The sequence below is a fragment of the Mustela nivalis genome (assembly GCF_964662115.1).
Source record: "Mustela nivalis genome assembly, chromosome: 3".
Taxonomy (NCBI): Eukaryota; Metazoa; Chordata; class Mammalia; order Carnivora; family Mustelidae; genus Mustela; species Mustela nivalis.
Window position 1 is genome coordinate 74,546,633 of NC_139022.1, and position 17,047 is coordinate 74,563,679.

A 17,047-nucleotide genomic window follows, 5' to 3' on the forward strand; every position below is an offset into this window, starting at 1 on the left:
CCCCTCAATAGCGTGTGCACTCTCTCTCTAAAAATAAACACACCTCAAAAATTTTTTTGCTTTGGAAATCGAAAGCTCTCAGCAGTTTCAGGAAAGAAGCCATTATAAGTAGCAGTAAGGCAAAGTTTCTTCACACTTTGTCCTTCTTGAACTTGTGCGAATATCCAAAAAGGTTTTGTTTTTTTTTTTCCATAGTGATGGTAGTTTCTAGAAATAGCTTATCCATCTTCCATTGGGAACTGTCTTCTTTCTAATCACTTTTCTTCTCATGCTGGATTAGTTTAGAAACATCAGTGCCAGAGTTTCATCCACGCCTTTGGTTTTTAATATCATAACCACATCACCACAGAAAGTGAAGAAAAACAGCTAGATTGAGGAAAGTTATATACATCTCTTTAGGTGTCAAAGGAGTCAAATTATAGCTTAGATAATCTCAATTTTCTGTGAAAGTTAAAAAATTTTAAGTGTAAAATTCATGCTCCTGGTATTTTTTTTTAAATAAATGTCTATTTTAATGTTTTTCACAATAGAATAAATGCTTCTCTTGATGACTGCAGATACGTAAGGCTGTTTGGTAGTATTCAGAACCATCACAGCAATGGTTGTTTTCCTGATTGGTGTGTAGTCTTCAGTAATTATAAGGAATTACTTGTCTCAAACTGCTGTCAAACCAGCAGGACTGCATTTATGCATCTATCATTTTCAGGATTGTTGGTAACCTGGGCATATTTTCCCCAAATAACTTTGCCTCCTTGTGTCACAAGGCCCAACTCGCTCACGTTCACCTCAATTACAGTACCTTTGGTAATCACACCCAAAGTTGTATATAGTGGGGATGAAGGATTTTTTTTTTTTATACCAAGTATTGGCAGGCAAAAGGTGGCTTTCAATTCAGGATGTGTTACATGGGCCTTTTTGAAATGTAAGCCCATTGGCCTAATGAATCTTTCATATTTAGGTGGTTTTCGAGTAAAGCCATCTCCAACAAAGCAGACTTTAGTGACCATTCTTTTCCATGCTTTCTTCTTTCTCTTTCCTGTTCGAATAACTTTTAATACTTCTGTTTCTCCCTGGGCACGAACTTTGGGTAAAGGAACTTCCCATTTTCCTGCTTTCTCTTTTTGTTTTTGTTTAATCATATTAGAAAGTACTTTAGCTCGAGACTGTCCCTCCCTGTCCAGTAGATACGTAGGTACTGCTCCTTGTGGAGTCTTTTCATCATTCTTTTGTTTGGTGTTTCTCTTTTCATGCATCTTGATAGTCTTTTTCATCTGTATTTTCTCAGCATGGCGCTGTTTATGGTAGAGCTTAGCTTTCAGACCCATCATCTTTTTTGCCTTCTTTGAACGTTCATGAGCCTCTCGACCTATTTTCTTTCTCTTTTTCTCATGGTAATCCAAACGATAGCCATAGCGCTTCCGGTGTAACTCAGTATATTCATTTTGTGGCATGGTGACGGCTGCAGAGCTGTGGGGTGCAGCTGTCGGGGCGCAAAGAAGATCTCAGTTTCCGCTCCTGGTATTTTTGAAATAGGCTTCTGTTTTCATAGAACTTAACTGCTCTAAAAGGAGAGACGCTCATAACTGGAATCCAAAATGTTTGTGAATTATCACTGTGCAAACTGAGTATGTCCCAATGGGGAAAACAACCACTTCAAGACATATTCTTCTTCTTTTTTTTTTTTTTTAAGATTTTATTTATTTATTTGACAGAGAGAGATCACAAGTAGGCAGAGAAGCAGAGAGGAGGAAGCAGGCTCCCTGCTGAGCAGAGACCCCCGATGCGGGACTCGACCCCTGGACCCCAAGATCATGACCTGAGCCGATGGCAGCGGCTTAACCCACTGAGCCACCCAGGCGCCCCTTCAAGACATATTCTTACTGGGAATTTGTTTTCTTAACAGTCTACTCAACTTTATTTTGACAATTAAATTCTCTGTAGAATTAAGGAAAGATGAAATGATCAATGAAAATTTTCAGGCACCAATAATCTAAATCAACTGAAAATATCAGTTAATTAGAAAGCCAGAAAGCCTACAGGGACTAAAATATATACCAATCCATGACTCTAGGAAGACATGGATAGCTAGAGTCACCATAATGCTAGAAAGCTATCTGTTACTATTAAGAGCAATATGCAAGAAAACTGAGGAAAATGTGTGTAATTAATTAGATATCAATCAACATTTGTATTCCCAGAGAAGAAATTCTTGAGAAAGAATAGAGCTGTGAAAATAAATGTTTCTGCTACATAATGTATGAATATCATAGGCTTCTAGCCACTTATGTACAACAATACATCAGGCTCCCACGAGGTGAGTGCAGGGTAAGTTTTCGAAACCAAAACTTGCTTACTTTTTTTTTCTTCTCATGGTACCTACCATATTTTGTTTCTCTTCATTTTGAAATAGCTAGGTAGCATGCCGGCAAAGTCAAGAAGAAGCCTTCTGATTGTGAAGATAGCAAAAGAAAGGATTTTATTCAGTTTATCTACATCTCCATTTTTTTTTAAGATTTGTTTATTTATTTATTTGACAGACAAGAGATTACAAGTAGGTGGAGAGGCAGAGAGAGAGAGGAGAAATCAGACTCCCTGCTGAGCAGAGAGCCCAATGTGGGGCTCGATCCCAGGACTCTGGGATCATGACCTGAGCTGAGGGCCGAGGCTTTAACCCACTGAGCCACCCAGGCGCCCCTACATCTCCATCTTTATCTGTAGCAACATTTGTGATGCATTTCCTTAAAGAACTAATTTAAATAAAAATATGTGAAATATATAAAATTTTTAACTTCATACTAGTATTGAGTAATTGCTACAGAGAAAAAAATTCAAACACCATTTGGATGGATAAGGCATAGTTTTCAATATTTTTAAGTATGTGTGTTTTAACACTAGAATTCTTTAGTTTAAATTTTTAAGGAGAACTGCAAAATATAAAACATTCAAAAGTAGTATAGTTCTAACTGAAGATGAGGAATGATCAACTGTCTTCTCCAAGGTAGTTTTAACACACCTCCAGAGACTCCAAAGTTCCCAGATAAACAGCTGAAAAATCATCCAGAAAATAGCTAGACTTGGAAGCCAGGCTCTATATCTGGCTCAATCACCAGAGCTAAAAGATTTGAAAAAATGTTCTTGCCCCTTTGGGCTTCGGTTCTCTCACAGAATGAATGATCTCTAAGAGTCCTCCCAGTGCCAGTATTTTATTCTGATTTCTAAATATAACTATTTACATTAAGACCTTGCAAAGAAATCTATTGGGAGCAAAATATGAAGAAAGGCACCTATGATTTACATTAGCATTAAAAGCATGTTGTTCTGAAATATGATGTACTTATTTATTCTTGAAAAATACAATAAAAAACCATCCAAACCCTTAGGGCATATTTTGTGATCTACAATCATTATATTCCATCTCTAACGTAAACCATAGCACATCACTACACATCAGAAGAAATATTTGACCTCATATGTTTGCAGCTCTCAATGTCTTAAGATCTTTGAAATTACATGTGCAATATTTTCAGTCTCCCATTAGCAAGTTGGCAAGTATCTCATTTTCACCCGGAAGTGTTGCCATTATTACCCTACATGAATAATATACAATTTGGTCAGTGGTATTTGCTTAGTTACATCACCAATATAGTTAAATACAGATTTTTATTCTAAAAAGTATACACTCACCTTAGGGCATTCTTCACAAGTTGATTTTTTGTTTCTCTGCACAGCTGTTCTATATTATGCAAGTATGTTGTGCAGTAGTTCGCATATAAATAAATGTTCAAGTACACCTGGTAAAATTAGAAATGCTGTGGGTGTTGAAGAAGTTGTAAGGGCAATGCTGAAGTGATTGCCCAGGCTGGGTAGAAGATAAATATAGTCGTAAGGAATTGGTAGGCTAGATAGGGAGGAAGGAGAGTGTCCAGGGATTTTACATCCCAGCGTTATTCAAGAGCAATGAGGAAGGTGAAAGTGACGGTCAAAGGAGAGAAGACCAAATACCTGGATCTCGGAGGCAGAGAAGAGCTGAGCTGTGAATTCTAGGTATAGACTCACAGGTGCATTGCTGAAGAGTGAAGGAAGGGACATCTGAGGTCAAGAGAAGGTAAGTGCTATAAGCTGAATATTTGTATTCCTCCTCTCCCCCACAAAATTCTTTTTTAAAATTTATTTTATCTATTTATTTGACAGACAGAGATCACAGTAGGCAGAGAGGCAGGCAGAGAGAGAGCAGGAAGCAAGCTCCCTGCTGAGCAGAGAGCCCATTGGGGGCTCGATCCCAGGACCCTAAGATCATAACCTGAGAGGAAGGCAGAGGCTTAACCCACTGAGCTACCCAGGCGCCCTGCCCCGCAAAATTCTTGTTAAAATCCTAATGCCTAATGTGGTGGTATTAGGAAGTGGGGTTTTGGGGAGGCGATTAGGTCATGAGGGTGCAGCTCTCTGTATGGAATGTGATTGATGCCCTTATAAAAGAGACCTGAGAAAGATCCCTTTTCTCCCCTGTGTGAGGAGACAATGTAAAACAGCTTTGAATGAGGAGAGCTCTCATCAGGCCTCAGCTACCCTGGTGCCTGATCTTGGACTTCCCAGCCTCCGGAACTGTGAGAAATTAACTTCTATTGTTTAAAAGCCACCCGGTGTATGGTATTTCGATGTAGCCGCCTGAACAGACTAAGACAGTGAGTGTGGGAATGTCATGGATCATCAGGAAGGATCTAAAAATGGCTGAGGCATAACTTCGGAGCTCACACACAGACACATTACCTCACAGGGTTACTACCACATCACCTAAAGTGTTCAAGCACAATCCAGATGGCCACCAATAGGATGTGTTTCCCTATTCGTGTGGGAGGCTAAAAAGATAATTCCCAGAGCTCCTTCTTATTCCTAAAATTGTTATTTCCACCACCCTCAAAAATTAAATAAATAAATAAAATAAGTTAACTTGATCTTGCACAAGGCATAAGCATTTGTAATTATGAGTCAAACATTCAGAGTATATGGCAGTTAACTACAGATATAAATAAACCTTTAAAATGATAGAAGTTGGGGCACCTGGGTGGCTCAGTGGGTTAAATCCTCTGCCTTCAGCTCGGGTCATGATCTTGGGGTCTTGGAATCAAGCCCCGCATCGGGCTTTCTGCTTGGCGGGGAGCCTGCTTCCTCATCTCCCTCTGCCTGCCTCTCTGCCTGCCTCTCTGCCTGCTTGTGATCTCTCTCTCTCTGTCAATTAAATAAATAAAGTCTTAAAAAAAAAAAAAGATAAAATGAGAGAAGTTTAGGGGCACTTGGGTGGTTCAGTTGGTTAAGCATCCGCCTTCAGCTCAAGTCATGATCCTGAAGTCCCAGGATTGAACCCTGCATGGGGTTCCCGGCTCACCAGGGGAGCCTGCTTCTCCCCCTCCTTCGCCTCTGCTCCTCCCCCTGCTCATGCTCTTTCTCTCTCTCTCTCTCTCTCTCTCTCAAATAATAAGTAATCTTTAAAAAAAAAAAATGATAGAAGTTTAGAGACACTAAAGACCTGACTTTTCCATTACACAGAAGAGAAAACTGAGGCCCAGGAAGAGCACATGATTTCCTTAAGGTCATTAGACAAGTTTAACGACTGTAGGCTCTTGATTAATCTCTTTTTTTCCACTCTATTGTGTTGTTTTTAAGCCATTTAAATTTTGTGCTGATTTGCAAATTGGAGATAATAGATGCCATTAGCTGGCTAGATCTGTGTGAACAAAGAGAATTGCAGATTTGAGACAACTGTGCAGATAATTCTGTTCCTAAGATATTATAAACGTTTTAATGAAAATATCCAGGTAATTGAAACCTGACCATTTTATTTTAAAAGTATTTTTATAAATAAATATCTTATTCTTCATTTTACTTTACTAAATGCTCAATAAATGGAGATATTGGTCTCATCTCTATGAGGATCCCATAATAAATGATTCACTTGAGATGTGCACTAAAAGGAGGAGAGAGAGACAGAGAGAGAGACAGAGAGATACAGAGAGAGAGAATTGATCATACTTAACATCACCGATAATGGAACAACTTTTTCATTCTTGGTACTAAGAAGAAAATACCTCATGTGATATTCTTACCAAACATGTTTAACCTGAATTCAACCATAAGGCAACAGATATACACTATGGGACATTTTATAAAATGATGGGTCTGAATTCTTCAGAAATAACAATGTCATGAAAGTTTTTTAAAAAGCGGAGAGACTGTTTTAGAGAAAAGAAGACTAGGGAAACATAACTAAGTACAATGCATGATTCTTAATAAGATCCCAGTGAGAAAAGAGCTAAATCAGAATTAGGACAATTAGGGAAATTTGAATATATACTATATATTAGATATGTTTATTGTACCAAGGCTAAATTCCGTATAACAACAATATTGTGGCTATGTAGGAAAATGTCTTTATTCTTAGGAGGTAACATGTAGCAGGGTAAAGGGGTGGTATCTACAACTTATTTTCAGGCTGTTTAGCTATAAGAAATTATGTGTGTGTGTGTGTGTGTGTGTGTGTGTGTGTGTATGTGTGTGTGTTCATATTGGGGAGAGGTAGAGGGGAAGAAAAGAAAGAGCATATATGGCAAAATGTTAATGATGATTCTAGATGAAGGGTATGACGAGTTTCTGCTGTACTTGAAATTTTTCAAAATAAAAAGTTAGGAGGGAATTGAAAGCTCTCTAAGTTGTTTTCCACCATACAAAATATATAGTAGGAAATGAATAAAATGAGAACCTTTATACCTTGCCCAGTAAATTATTACTTGCCTGAGGCAAGCATCTATTAACAAGGCTATGATGAAGCACTTCATAACAGTTGAGTAATATGCTAAATAAATGACAGATCTAGCTTGTGTCTCCTTAAGAGAGTCTCTCTCCAGTTGTAGGAGTTCAACTTTAGTAACCATGCACTTCAGAAATGATGTATATGAGAAAATCTAACCTCTAGAATAGCAGATCACCAAGGTTCCTTAATCACAACTAATCAGATGCAATGAATATGGCCTTTCCTTCCCTTTTAAAAACATCCACCATGGGGCTCCTGAGTGGCTCAGAGGGTTAAGCCTCTGCCTTCGGCTCAGGTCATGATCTCAGGGTCCTGGGATTGAGCCCTACATCGGGCTCTTTGCTCAGCAGGAAGCCTGCTTCTCCCTCTCTCTGCCTACTTGTGATTTCTGTCAAATAAATAAATAAAATCTTGAAAATAAATAAATAAATAAATAAATAAATAAAACCATCCACCATACCCAAACAGGTCTACATTTGGCATGTGATGCATATACCACTCCCCAAACCATACAACTAGAGAAAACATAATCTAGCAGCTAACATGGAATGCTCTGTGTGTGTGTGTGTGTGTGCCTCCCAAACAAAGGGTTTCTAATACGTGTGGTGTGTAACAGGGGTTAGGAGTATCCCAGTTCTGGTATCCCAGAAAACATGGTACCTGCAGAGATAGTAGAAGGTAGAGAGGGTAAAAGGATTTTGCAAAATGCAGCTGTAGAATGAACAAAAGCAATTGCAGGCTAATTGGTTTATCCAGAATATAAAACAAGATTTAATGTTCCCAGAATGTCTGTGAGGTTTTTTTCCTTCCCTCACCCCATAATTCCTGTTGTTTCATCTTTGTTCATTGGCGATAACTTAGTGAGTTTCCCTTATATATGAGGCAAATATTTATATGTAGATAACTACCTAAACATTTTTGAGTTTTTCTTCGACAAGAATTATCATGATTGGCATAAAAAAGACAAATCAAGACTCATCCTTTGTAATTGGGACAAAGACTGATGCCAGTTTTCCCTCAAGCACATAGCTTTACACAATCATGTGGATACCTGCAAAACTGGAATTCTGTTAAAAGAAGGTGGGGAGAGCGTTTGTTGGACAGATGGCCATCAGTGTCTACTACAAGGAGAAAATAGACTCAATAAATATTTTGGAAGACCAACAAGTTGTTGGGAGGTAAAGAAAACAAAAATGGTTCTTAAGACTTTAGGCTCACATCTGTTCGAAATCATGGCAGTATAAGATGAGATAGGGAATACAGCAGAGACAGATTTGGAAATAAGATAAGTTCTGCTTTTATTAGGTTGAATTTGAGATGCCTCTGGAATATATAGCAAATATTTGAAATTCATTTCCGTGTCATCAGCATATGATAAAAATGAAAATCATGAGATAGATGACCCAAAAAGAGTATGTAGCATAAAAAGCAGTGGATTGAAGAGGAACCTATAGGAGAATAGAGAAGGAGTGGCTAGGAAGGTTTTAGGGGGAACTAAGATAAATCAGTGTCTCATCTTGGAACCTAGGTAGAGAGACAGCTTTGAGAAGCAAAGTTAGAGACATTGTCAAATGTAAAAGAGAGGTCCAAAGATGTCATTGCACTTGCCAAAATGAAATCACTGGACACCCAGAGTGAGTGGAATGTGAAAGCAGAGAAGGAAATGGGAAGTATGGATATAGAGAGAGTGATATAAACTAACCCTTTGGGTAGTTCGGGTGAAAAGGGAAAGATAAAGATGGAATATGTTAGACAAGGGCGGAAATTAGTGCATTTTAGTTTAAGAGTAAAGAACAGGAGGAAGAGAGCAGTTGAAGATAGAGAAGAGAGAGGGAAGCAAAGGGGTAGGCAGTGAGCCTTGAACCAGGGGATGCATTCATTCTCTGGGCCAAGAAGAAATGATATGATATAGAGAAATGAACCAATGAAGCAAACATCAAGGAAAGAATTTTACTATCCTTCATTTTATCAGTCATTAGGAAGTACAGTAGTCAGGACTTCTTTTCTTTCTTTCTTTCTTTCTTTCTTTCTTTCTTTCTTTCTTTCTTTCTTTTTTTAAAGATTTTATTTAACTATTTGAGCTAGAACGAGAGTGAGAGAGCACAAGTAGGAGGAGCAGCAGGCAGAGGGAGAAGCAGGGTCTCCACTGAGCAGGGAGCCCGATCTGGGACTCAATCCTAGGACCCGGGGATCATAATCCGAGCCAAGGGAGACACACAACTGACTGATTTATCCAGGCACCCTAGGACTTTTCCAGTTGCAAGTGTGCAAGTGATAGAACCAATCTGAAAAAGTTTTAAAAAAAAAGAAGGGTATACATTACTTCACATAATTTAAAAGGAGTATACTGTCACCATGTGTAGCTAGAACTAGATACTCAAGGTACAGAATCAAGATCTGTCTTCTTCTTGGCTCTGTTGATTATATTTTGTTTCTAGGAAGGCTGTGTCTATGTGTCCACATCTTCATCCTTTTATACTACTTAGCAACAATAATCTCAAAAGGAGAAAGGACTTCATGCTTCTGAAGTCTTAGGAAAGTTTGTGATTAGCTCACCTTGGGTCAAATGCCTACCCCTAAAGCAATTACTATGACCAAGAAGATATGGTCATTCACACAAACCACAGACATGAGAAGGGTGAATGGGGTGGAAGTGGGGGGTGGTGGTAATTACCATAATGAAAGGGGAGTGGATGGTGAGCAAGCAACAACAGAGGTCTGCTTTCAAGGTCATTTGCTAATACCAATGGTATTGGGAGTTGAGTAGCAGACCTCTGAAGAACAGAGATTTGGAATATCTTTAAAAAATAAATGGGGGCTTAACTCTGCCAAGTAACAAAACTGGCAGACAAAAACATTAGGGATCCACTGAAAGTTGACCAAGTCAGCACAGACCAGCTTTCTTCCAATTAGCTCTCGGGGATAAATAAAAACAATAATACTATTTATGTGTGAGGTATTTCTTAGAGAGTGCATGTACTGACTTATTAAATCTTTAAATCAACTCCTTGATAATGATGTAAGGATAAGGTTGTATGTGAGTAGAGGAGGTTGGTCATAACACTGAGATTTCACTGATGGATGCAGTGAAAGTAGAAGGCTATGAGGGAATCAAGCCTTTGAAAGCTGAAGATAGACTTGGGGCTGGAAGGGAGCCAGGGGATAGGGAGAAAAAGAGATTCTGAGAGTCTCTGTGAGGTTGACTGGGATTAGGAGTGAGAGAAAGACAGATGTGGAAGAATAGGAAGTTGTGGTCAGGAAGCAGAATATTAAAGATTAAGATTTTAGGGGGATTTCAGAGCCATTTCTGCCTTTCATTCCTATCTCTAATCTATAAAAATATAGTCTTAAAAATTAACTAGACCAGAATCTGATTGAGCCCTGAGTAATCTTGAGCAAGAAACTTTAACTTTTTTACACAAAAAATATAGAGAAAGGAATCCAAGCATAAGACTAAAGAAAGCCATCAAACCACAAGGTAAGAGAGAAAGGGAAGAAAGGAACAAAGAAGAACCACAAAAACAACTAGAAAACAAGTAACAAAATGGCAATAAATACATACCTATCAATAATTCCTTTAAACATGAAAGGACTAAATGCCCCAACAAAAGCCATAGGATGATTGAATGGATGAAAATAACAAGATCCATCTATCTACTGCCTACAAGAGATTCACTTAAGACCTGAAGTGAAGAAATGGACAAACACAAACCATGCAAATGGAAGTGGGAAAAAAGTTAAGGTAGCAATACTTACATCAGAAAAAATACACTTTAAAATAAGACTGTTGCAGGGTACTTGGGTGGCTCAGAGGGTTAAAAGACTGCCTTCGGCTCAGGTCATGATCCCAGCATCCTGGGATTGAGCACCACTAGGGTCCCTGTGCAGCGGGGAGTCTGCTTCTCCCTCAGTGCCTCTCCCTGTTCATACTCTCTATCTCTCAAGCAAACAATAAATAAAATCTTATAAACAATAAGACTGTTGCAAGGCACAAAAAAGAGCTCACATAATGATAAAGGGAACAATCCCACAGGAGGATAGAGCAACTGTAAATATCTATGCACCCAACATAGCAGCATCTAAATACATAAAGCAATCATTAACAGACAGAAAGGGAAAAATTTACAGTACTACAATAAGAGTAGGGTACTTCAGCACCCCACTTACATCAATGGATAGATCATCTAGACATAAAATCAATTAGGAAACAGTGGCTTTGAATGACACATTAGATCAGAAGAAGCTAACTGATACATACAGAAATTCTATCCCCAAATGGCAGAATACACACTCTTTTCAAATGCACATGGAATACTCTCCAGGATAGATCACATGTTTCGCCACAAAACAAGACTCAATACATTCAAGAAGACTGAAATTACATGAGGTATCTTTTGTGACCGCAATAGTATGAAACTAAAAATCAACTACCAGAAAAATTCTAGGGGCACCTGGGTGGCTCAGCGGGTTAAGCCTCTGCCTTCGGCTCAGGTGGTGGTCCCAGAGTCCTGGAATCGAGTCCCGCATCAGCCTCTCTGCTCGGCAGGGAGCCTGCTTCCTCCTCTCTCTCTCTCCCTGCCTGCCTCTCTGCCTGCTTGTGATCTTTCTCTGTCAAATAAATAAATAAAATCTTTTAAAAAAATAAAAATAAAAATAAAATGAATAAGTAAACCATGAAAGCAAATAGGAAACCAAAAAGACATGGAGACAAATGAAAACAAAAACATAATGACTCCGAAATCTTCGAGTGGAAGCAAAAGCAGTTTTAAGAGGCAAGTTTATAGCAGTTCAGGTCTACTTCAAGAAACAAGACAGATCTCAAATAATCTAACCTTACATGTAAAGGAGCTAGAAAAAGAACAAATCTCAAAGCTACTAGGAAAAAGGAAATGATAAAGATTAGAGCCAAAATAAATGAAATAAAGACCAAAAATCAGTAGAAATGATCAGTGAAACCAGAACGGATTCTTTGAAAAGATAAAATTGATAAACTTTTAGCCAGACTTAAGAAAAAAGAGAGGGCTCAAAAAAGAGAAGAAAAAGAAAAGAAATGTAACTTCTCTGAAACTCCCATTTCTTCAGCTATAGACTTAGAGATGATAAAATGCTTACCTCATAAATTGTGTGAAAATCAAGTAAACTGATGAACATAAGACACCTCCATCTTACTGTATCCTGTATGTAACAGATGCTCAGGCTACTGTACATATTTACTGTCCCTTCTACATTAGCATCACTGTTATCATCAGTATAATTAGCTTATACATAGTTAAAAGAACCTTTAAAGAAACCATAAGGACAAGAGTCAATGTCTCATTCATCATGTAGTCTTTGGGCGCCTGGGTGGCTCAGCAGATTAAAGCCTCTGCCTTCGGCTCAGGTCATGATCTCAGGGTCCTGGGTTTGAGTCCCGCATCAGGCTCTGTGCTCAGCAGGGAGTCAGCTTCCCTTCCTCTCTCTCTGCCTGCCTCTCTGCCTGCTTGTGATTTTTCTCTGTCAAATAAATAAAAATCTTTAAAAATAAAAATAAAAGTTCATCATGTAGTTTTAAGACTTAGCACAGTGTTTGGCACACAGGAGGACTCTGTGAATGGACGTGGAACCCCAGTTATCTGCTGCCTTCCATTTCAAGGATTACCAACCTCTAATGTTTTTGAAGAAAAGTAGTTTATTCTCATACCTTCTTCTAATTCAATCCACATTGGAACCTGCTTCTCTGCCTTACTTTATTGAACAATTATTTATTGAAACCCACTTTGAATCTGGCACTAGAAATATAATGCCGCAAAACAGCTCTGGTGGGGCTTCTGAGCACAGGGCTGGCAGACATTACTGAGATAAACTTACAGATAAATGTAAAATTATAACTATGATATGCACTACTAAAGGAGGGCTATCAGGAGGAAACTGACCTAGCCAGGGAGATTGGGGAAAGTTTCCTTATGTAAATGATACTTGAGTTGAGGATGAGAGAGTATCAATTTGATGAAAAGGGAATGAAAGAGCTCCCTCGGCAAAGAGAACAGCCTATGTAATCTCTGTAAGGAGCAGCACACGGAGAAGACTGGTGTTGCTGGAGCAGACAGACACTGAAGGTGTCCTGTACTTGATAATTCTGGAAAGGAAAAGCAGAGACCACAAAATGTAGGGCCCAGAATCTCCACTCATTCCACCACTGCCAACCATGTGGAATTACAAGACACCATTTTTCTTAACAAGATGCTGGGGGGTGCCTGGGGGGCTCAGTGGGTTAAAGCCTCTGCCTTTAGCTCGGGTCATGATCCCAGGGTCCTGGGATCGAGCCCCATATTGGGCTCTCTCCTCAGCAGGGAGCCTGCTTCCTCTTCTCTCTCTCTCTGCCTGCCTCTCTGCCTGCTTAGATCTCTATCTGTCAAATAAATAAATAAAATCTTTGAAAAAAAAAAAAACAACAAAAAACAAGATGCTGGTCCTAGCCAAAGAAAAATGAAGAAAATGCCTTATTTCACTTTATTCTTTCCCTTAATTTCCCACTCACCACTAGCTCAAGATGGCTCTAATTTTTTTTTTTTTAACAATTTATTTATTTAAGAGGGAAAGAGCATGAGCTGGGCTAAGAACAGAGGGACAAGCAGACTCCTACCTGAGCACAGAGCCCCATAAGGGCTCTATCCCAGGACCCTAAGATCATGACCCAAGCCAATGTCAGATGCTTAACCAACTGAGCCACCCAGGTGCCCCTGAAGAGTAGAATTTTTCTAGGAATAAAGGAGGGGGAAATATGGCATAGTTTAGAATATGGGGCAGCTAAAAATTGAAGAGGCACTATTGATCTTAAAATGTTCCAGGGCCATCTTTCACTTCAAATTCAACTCTGATGCTAACCTAAGGCCACGTACTCTGGGTTTCTACCCCAAGCAATGCAACTGCAGCCATTGTAACTGTTGGCATTTTTTTGGTTCTCTTTTGGTTCTCTCTTTAACATTTAAGAAATGTTGGCATTTCTTTGGTTCTCTTTGGTCAGTTCATCAGCATGACATCCCCCGCTACAGATAAGGACAGTGTGTACTTTTACAAAGGAAGGTTCATTTTTTGTGTGTTTACTTCTTCGATCACAATGAACAACCAAAAACTCTTAGATTGGCTCACTGAAAACCAGTCAGATGGCTTTGTACAAATTCCCTTTAACAAAATCAAAAACAAAAAAAACCCAAAAACAAACAAACAAAAAAACAAAAGAGAAAAACCAACCCTGCCCCACTTCTAACTTTCTATTCATTTAACAAGCATTACTAAAGCACTTAAAATGTGCCATTGACTGTGTCAGTTTCTGACATACACGAAGATGTGTAAATCATGGTCCTTGGCCTGGAAGTGCTCACAAGACAAATCATTTCAATGTGGTATTTCGTGATGGTGCTCTGAGGTTTAACTGCGTTTTGTGTAAGCAGAGAGTAGAGTGATTCTCTCTGGGGAAGTGGACAGAGGGATGTCACACAGACTGTAACATTTGAGATGCGGCCTTGAAAAATGAATTGGAGCATTCCAGGAAGAGAGAGAAGAAGGTATATTCCAGCACAGAGAACACGTGGGAAGGCATACTGGAGAGTGTTGGAAAGTCTGTCTAGGGAGATGATCCAGGCGAGGTAGACAGACTTTATGGCCTTAATAAAGCAATGATGTAACCAAATCAATTTCTTAAAATGGACTTCAAAGCTGTAGAAATGCCATGTGGCATCATAGCTGCTTTAAGAAATTTTCCTTAGATGTTATATACATTAGGCAAGACAAATGCAGCCAGTTATCCTGGGTGTTTGGAAATGAGATTTAGATTCCATCTAGATTGGCGTTAGAAAAACCGGCAATAGATTCTAGCCTTTCTGTGGTTTGTTCACCTCCCATTTGTTGTAGTCCCAAATCAGCGCACTGGAGAGAGACCAGGGAATGACTTTTTTATACAAAATAAGGATGAAGTAGGTGCGCGGGTGAAATAAAATGTAACCATAAAGCTTATTCAGAGAGTCCTCTCGATTACTGGTTATCCCCGTGTGGACTACCCACTGTTTGACTTACTCCATCACTTGGTGAAAGTAATCATTTCTTGAGTGACTATTATGTGTCAGGAGCTTTACTTACATTAGTATCTAACCCTCACACCTTCTTGAGGTAAGTTTTGTCCCTACGGTAGCCACAAGAAAACTAAATTCTATAGAGATGATATATCCTGCCCAGAACAGAGTGACTAGAAGGGACTTTAATGCCTCAAGCTTGTGTGTGAAACCTGGCTCGGCCACTCATCTTATCCTTAGGCAAGTTGCCTGACCTCTCCATGGCCAAGTTTCCTCATCTGTAAAATGGGGATACTTTGCTAAGCTCTTACGTCTTCATTTACCTTCATGATCGAGGATAATGGAAGGACGACATTATTCTTGAGCTATATGGCTGTAGCTCTCAAAATTCAGCACGTATAAAAATCGATTGTGAAACTTGCTGAAGCTTCAGATTCCCAAACACACTCTCCCATCCCCACCTAAAGGTGCTGGTTCAGGAGGTCTGATGTGACTATAGAGTTTTACTGTCATGTCTTACGGAGAGAAGGAAAAGAAATGTTTTTGTGTTTTTGTTTTTTCTTTCTGTTAATTATAGGAGCCACTGGCCAAAATCCTTTGCTATTAACCTGGAGTCCATTTGGATTTCTTCAAATCCAAAGCTTCATTCTCTTTCTTCCTCTTTTGGCTTCAACACAATGCCTGGATTCCTCAGCATCCAGAATTCTTTAATAAAGCTCAGAACTATTTTGCCTTCCTCTAGGAGGAGGGAAGTGGCACTGATTCGCCAACTTTTAGCCCTTAAGAAATAGCTGTCCTGGTTTAACACGTCAAAAATATGAGTATGCTATTGCAACAGGAGGGGAATTGATCACAGTCTTCCCTGTTTCTTTTTCTTATAAACACGATAAGCACTACATAGGAGAAATGAAATAAGAGGCTAAGAAAATTGTGCTCTTCACCTTACCCTCCCACGAAACTTCTTGAAGTAAATCCCGCGGCAAGGAAGTTCTAACATTTTACAGAAATTATAAAGCGTCAGGACTTACTCTCAGAGCCAAGACAAAGCTGGCCTGGGAATTCTAAGTTGACGAAGGGCTTCTCTCCAGCAGGGACAGGCCAAACCTCTCCTCTGTGCCTTCCTGCGCTGGGTCCTTGTGCACTGCATACTCCCTGGACTCAGTCCACCTCCACCAGCCCCGCAGGCAGGAGGAAAGCCAGAATCTGCTCTATCCTGGGTTGCCACTGACAACTAGAAACTGGAGGCCTGGGAGACAGCCTCCTGGGCAGCCTGTTTTTGCTCTTTCCCAATCTGTTCAACTCAGTTTCCTGCCGGCAGGAGTGTTCTTTTTGTGCCAGCTTTGAAGCACTGAGTGCCCTGGGCATGGGCCCGGCCTCTGGAGCCTCGCCCAGTGCTTGGCCCTGGACTTGGCCCTCTGCCCGGTAGTTGTCAAGTGTCTGCACCGGCTATCTGTCCCTTCAGCTGCCTGTCCTCCAGTCTTCTCCTTGGAACAGTGGCATGAGAAACACCCATCCTTGTCATTTTTCCAAGCCTACCCAAAAGCATCTTCATGTCCTGGTTAAGGGAATGGGCTCAGTGTGGTTGCAAGCAAAGGCTAAAAGAGGTGGAGGGTGCTGGGATTTTTAATGGCATTTAGGGATTCCTTCACAGCCAACACCCACCTCCCCCCACCCAACAATCAAAAAACATTTCAAAGGGCCATTGGGCCCTGGACTGTGGATTCTTCAGAGACCAGAATGTAAATGCCACCTCAGCTTACAGGCCTCTTGTAGAACTTCTTCATGTTTAAGATCCTTTGGCTAAATATAGCCTTTTGGAAAAAGGGGGGGGGGGTGGAATCTGGCTAATTTTAGCCTTAAAGACCTTGTAGGTGAGGCTGAACCTGTCAAACTATACCCTTAGGATTTGATACAGCCATCCAACAGCTGCTTTCTGGGTGCCCCAGACAGCCCCAGTAGGAGCACCTTACATGGGGAGGGCCTACAGGGAGAGAAGAATCAAGTGTGTGGGATGGAGAACAAACCACTGATTTGGAACAAAGACTGACAGGAACTAGAGTCAAGGCTGGAGGCTCTTGCTACTTCAGAGTTCCGACACCAGGTTCCTGAGCACAAAGATTTATGCCATATTTAAATCTCCAAAGTCAAATGGGCTCAGGAAATTGTAGGAAAGTAAACATATTATTTAACCACT

At 39.9% G+C, this 17,047-nt stretch overlaps 1 protein-coding gene, 1 long non-coding RNA gene and 1 pseudogene across 3 annotated transcripts in view; all 3 read right to left on the reverse strand.

The window, feature by feature from the left end:
- The window catches only part of ATG10 (autophagy related 10), a 305,650-nt gene extending 289,580 nt beyond the window's left edge, over positions 1-16,070 (reverse strand). Inside the window, exon 1 of the mRNA XM_082724726.1 lies at positions 15,882-16,070. The gene's annotated coding sequence lies outside the window, so the exon portion shown is untranslated. The remainder of the gene's footprint in view (positions 1-15,881) is intronic.
- LOC309861654 overlaps positions 1-17,047 on the reverse strand; it is a 429,230-nt gene that overhangs the window by 301,703 nt on the left and 110,480 nt on the right. The gene's annotated exons all lie outside the window — the stretch shown is intronic.
- On the reverse strand, positions 644-1,506 carry LOC309860893 (ribosome biogenesis protein NSA2 homolog pseudogene; annotated as a pseudogene). The gene has a single exon. The product of its transcript is annotated as a ribosome biogenesis protein NSA2 homolog pseudogene (transcript).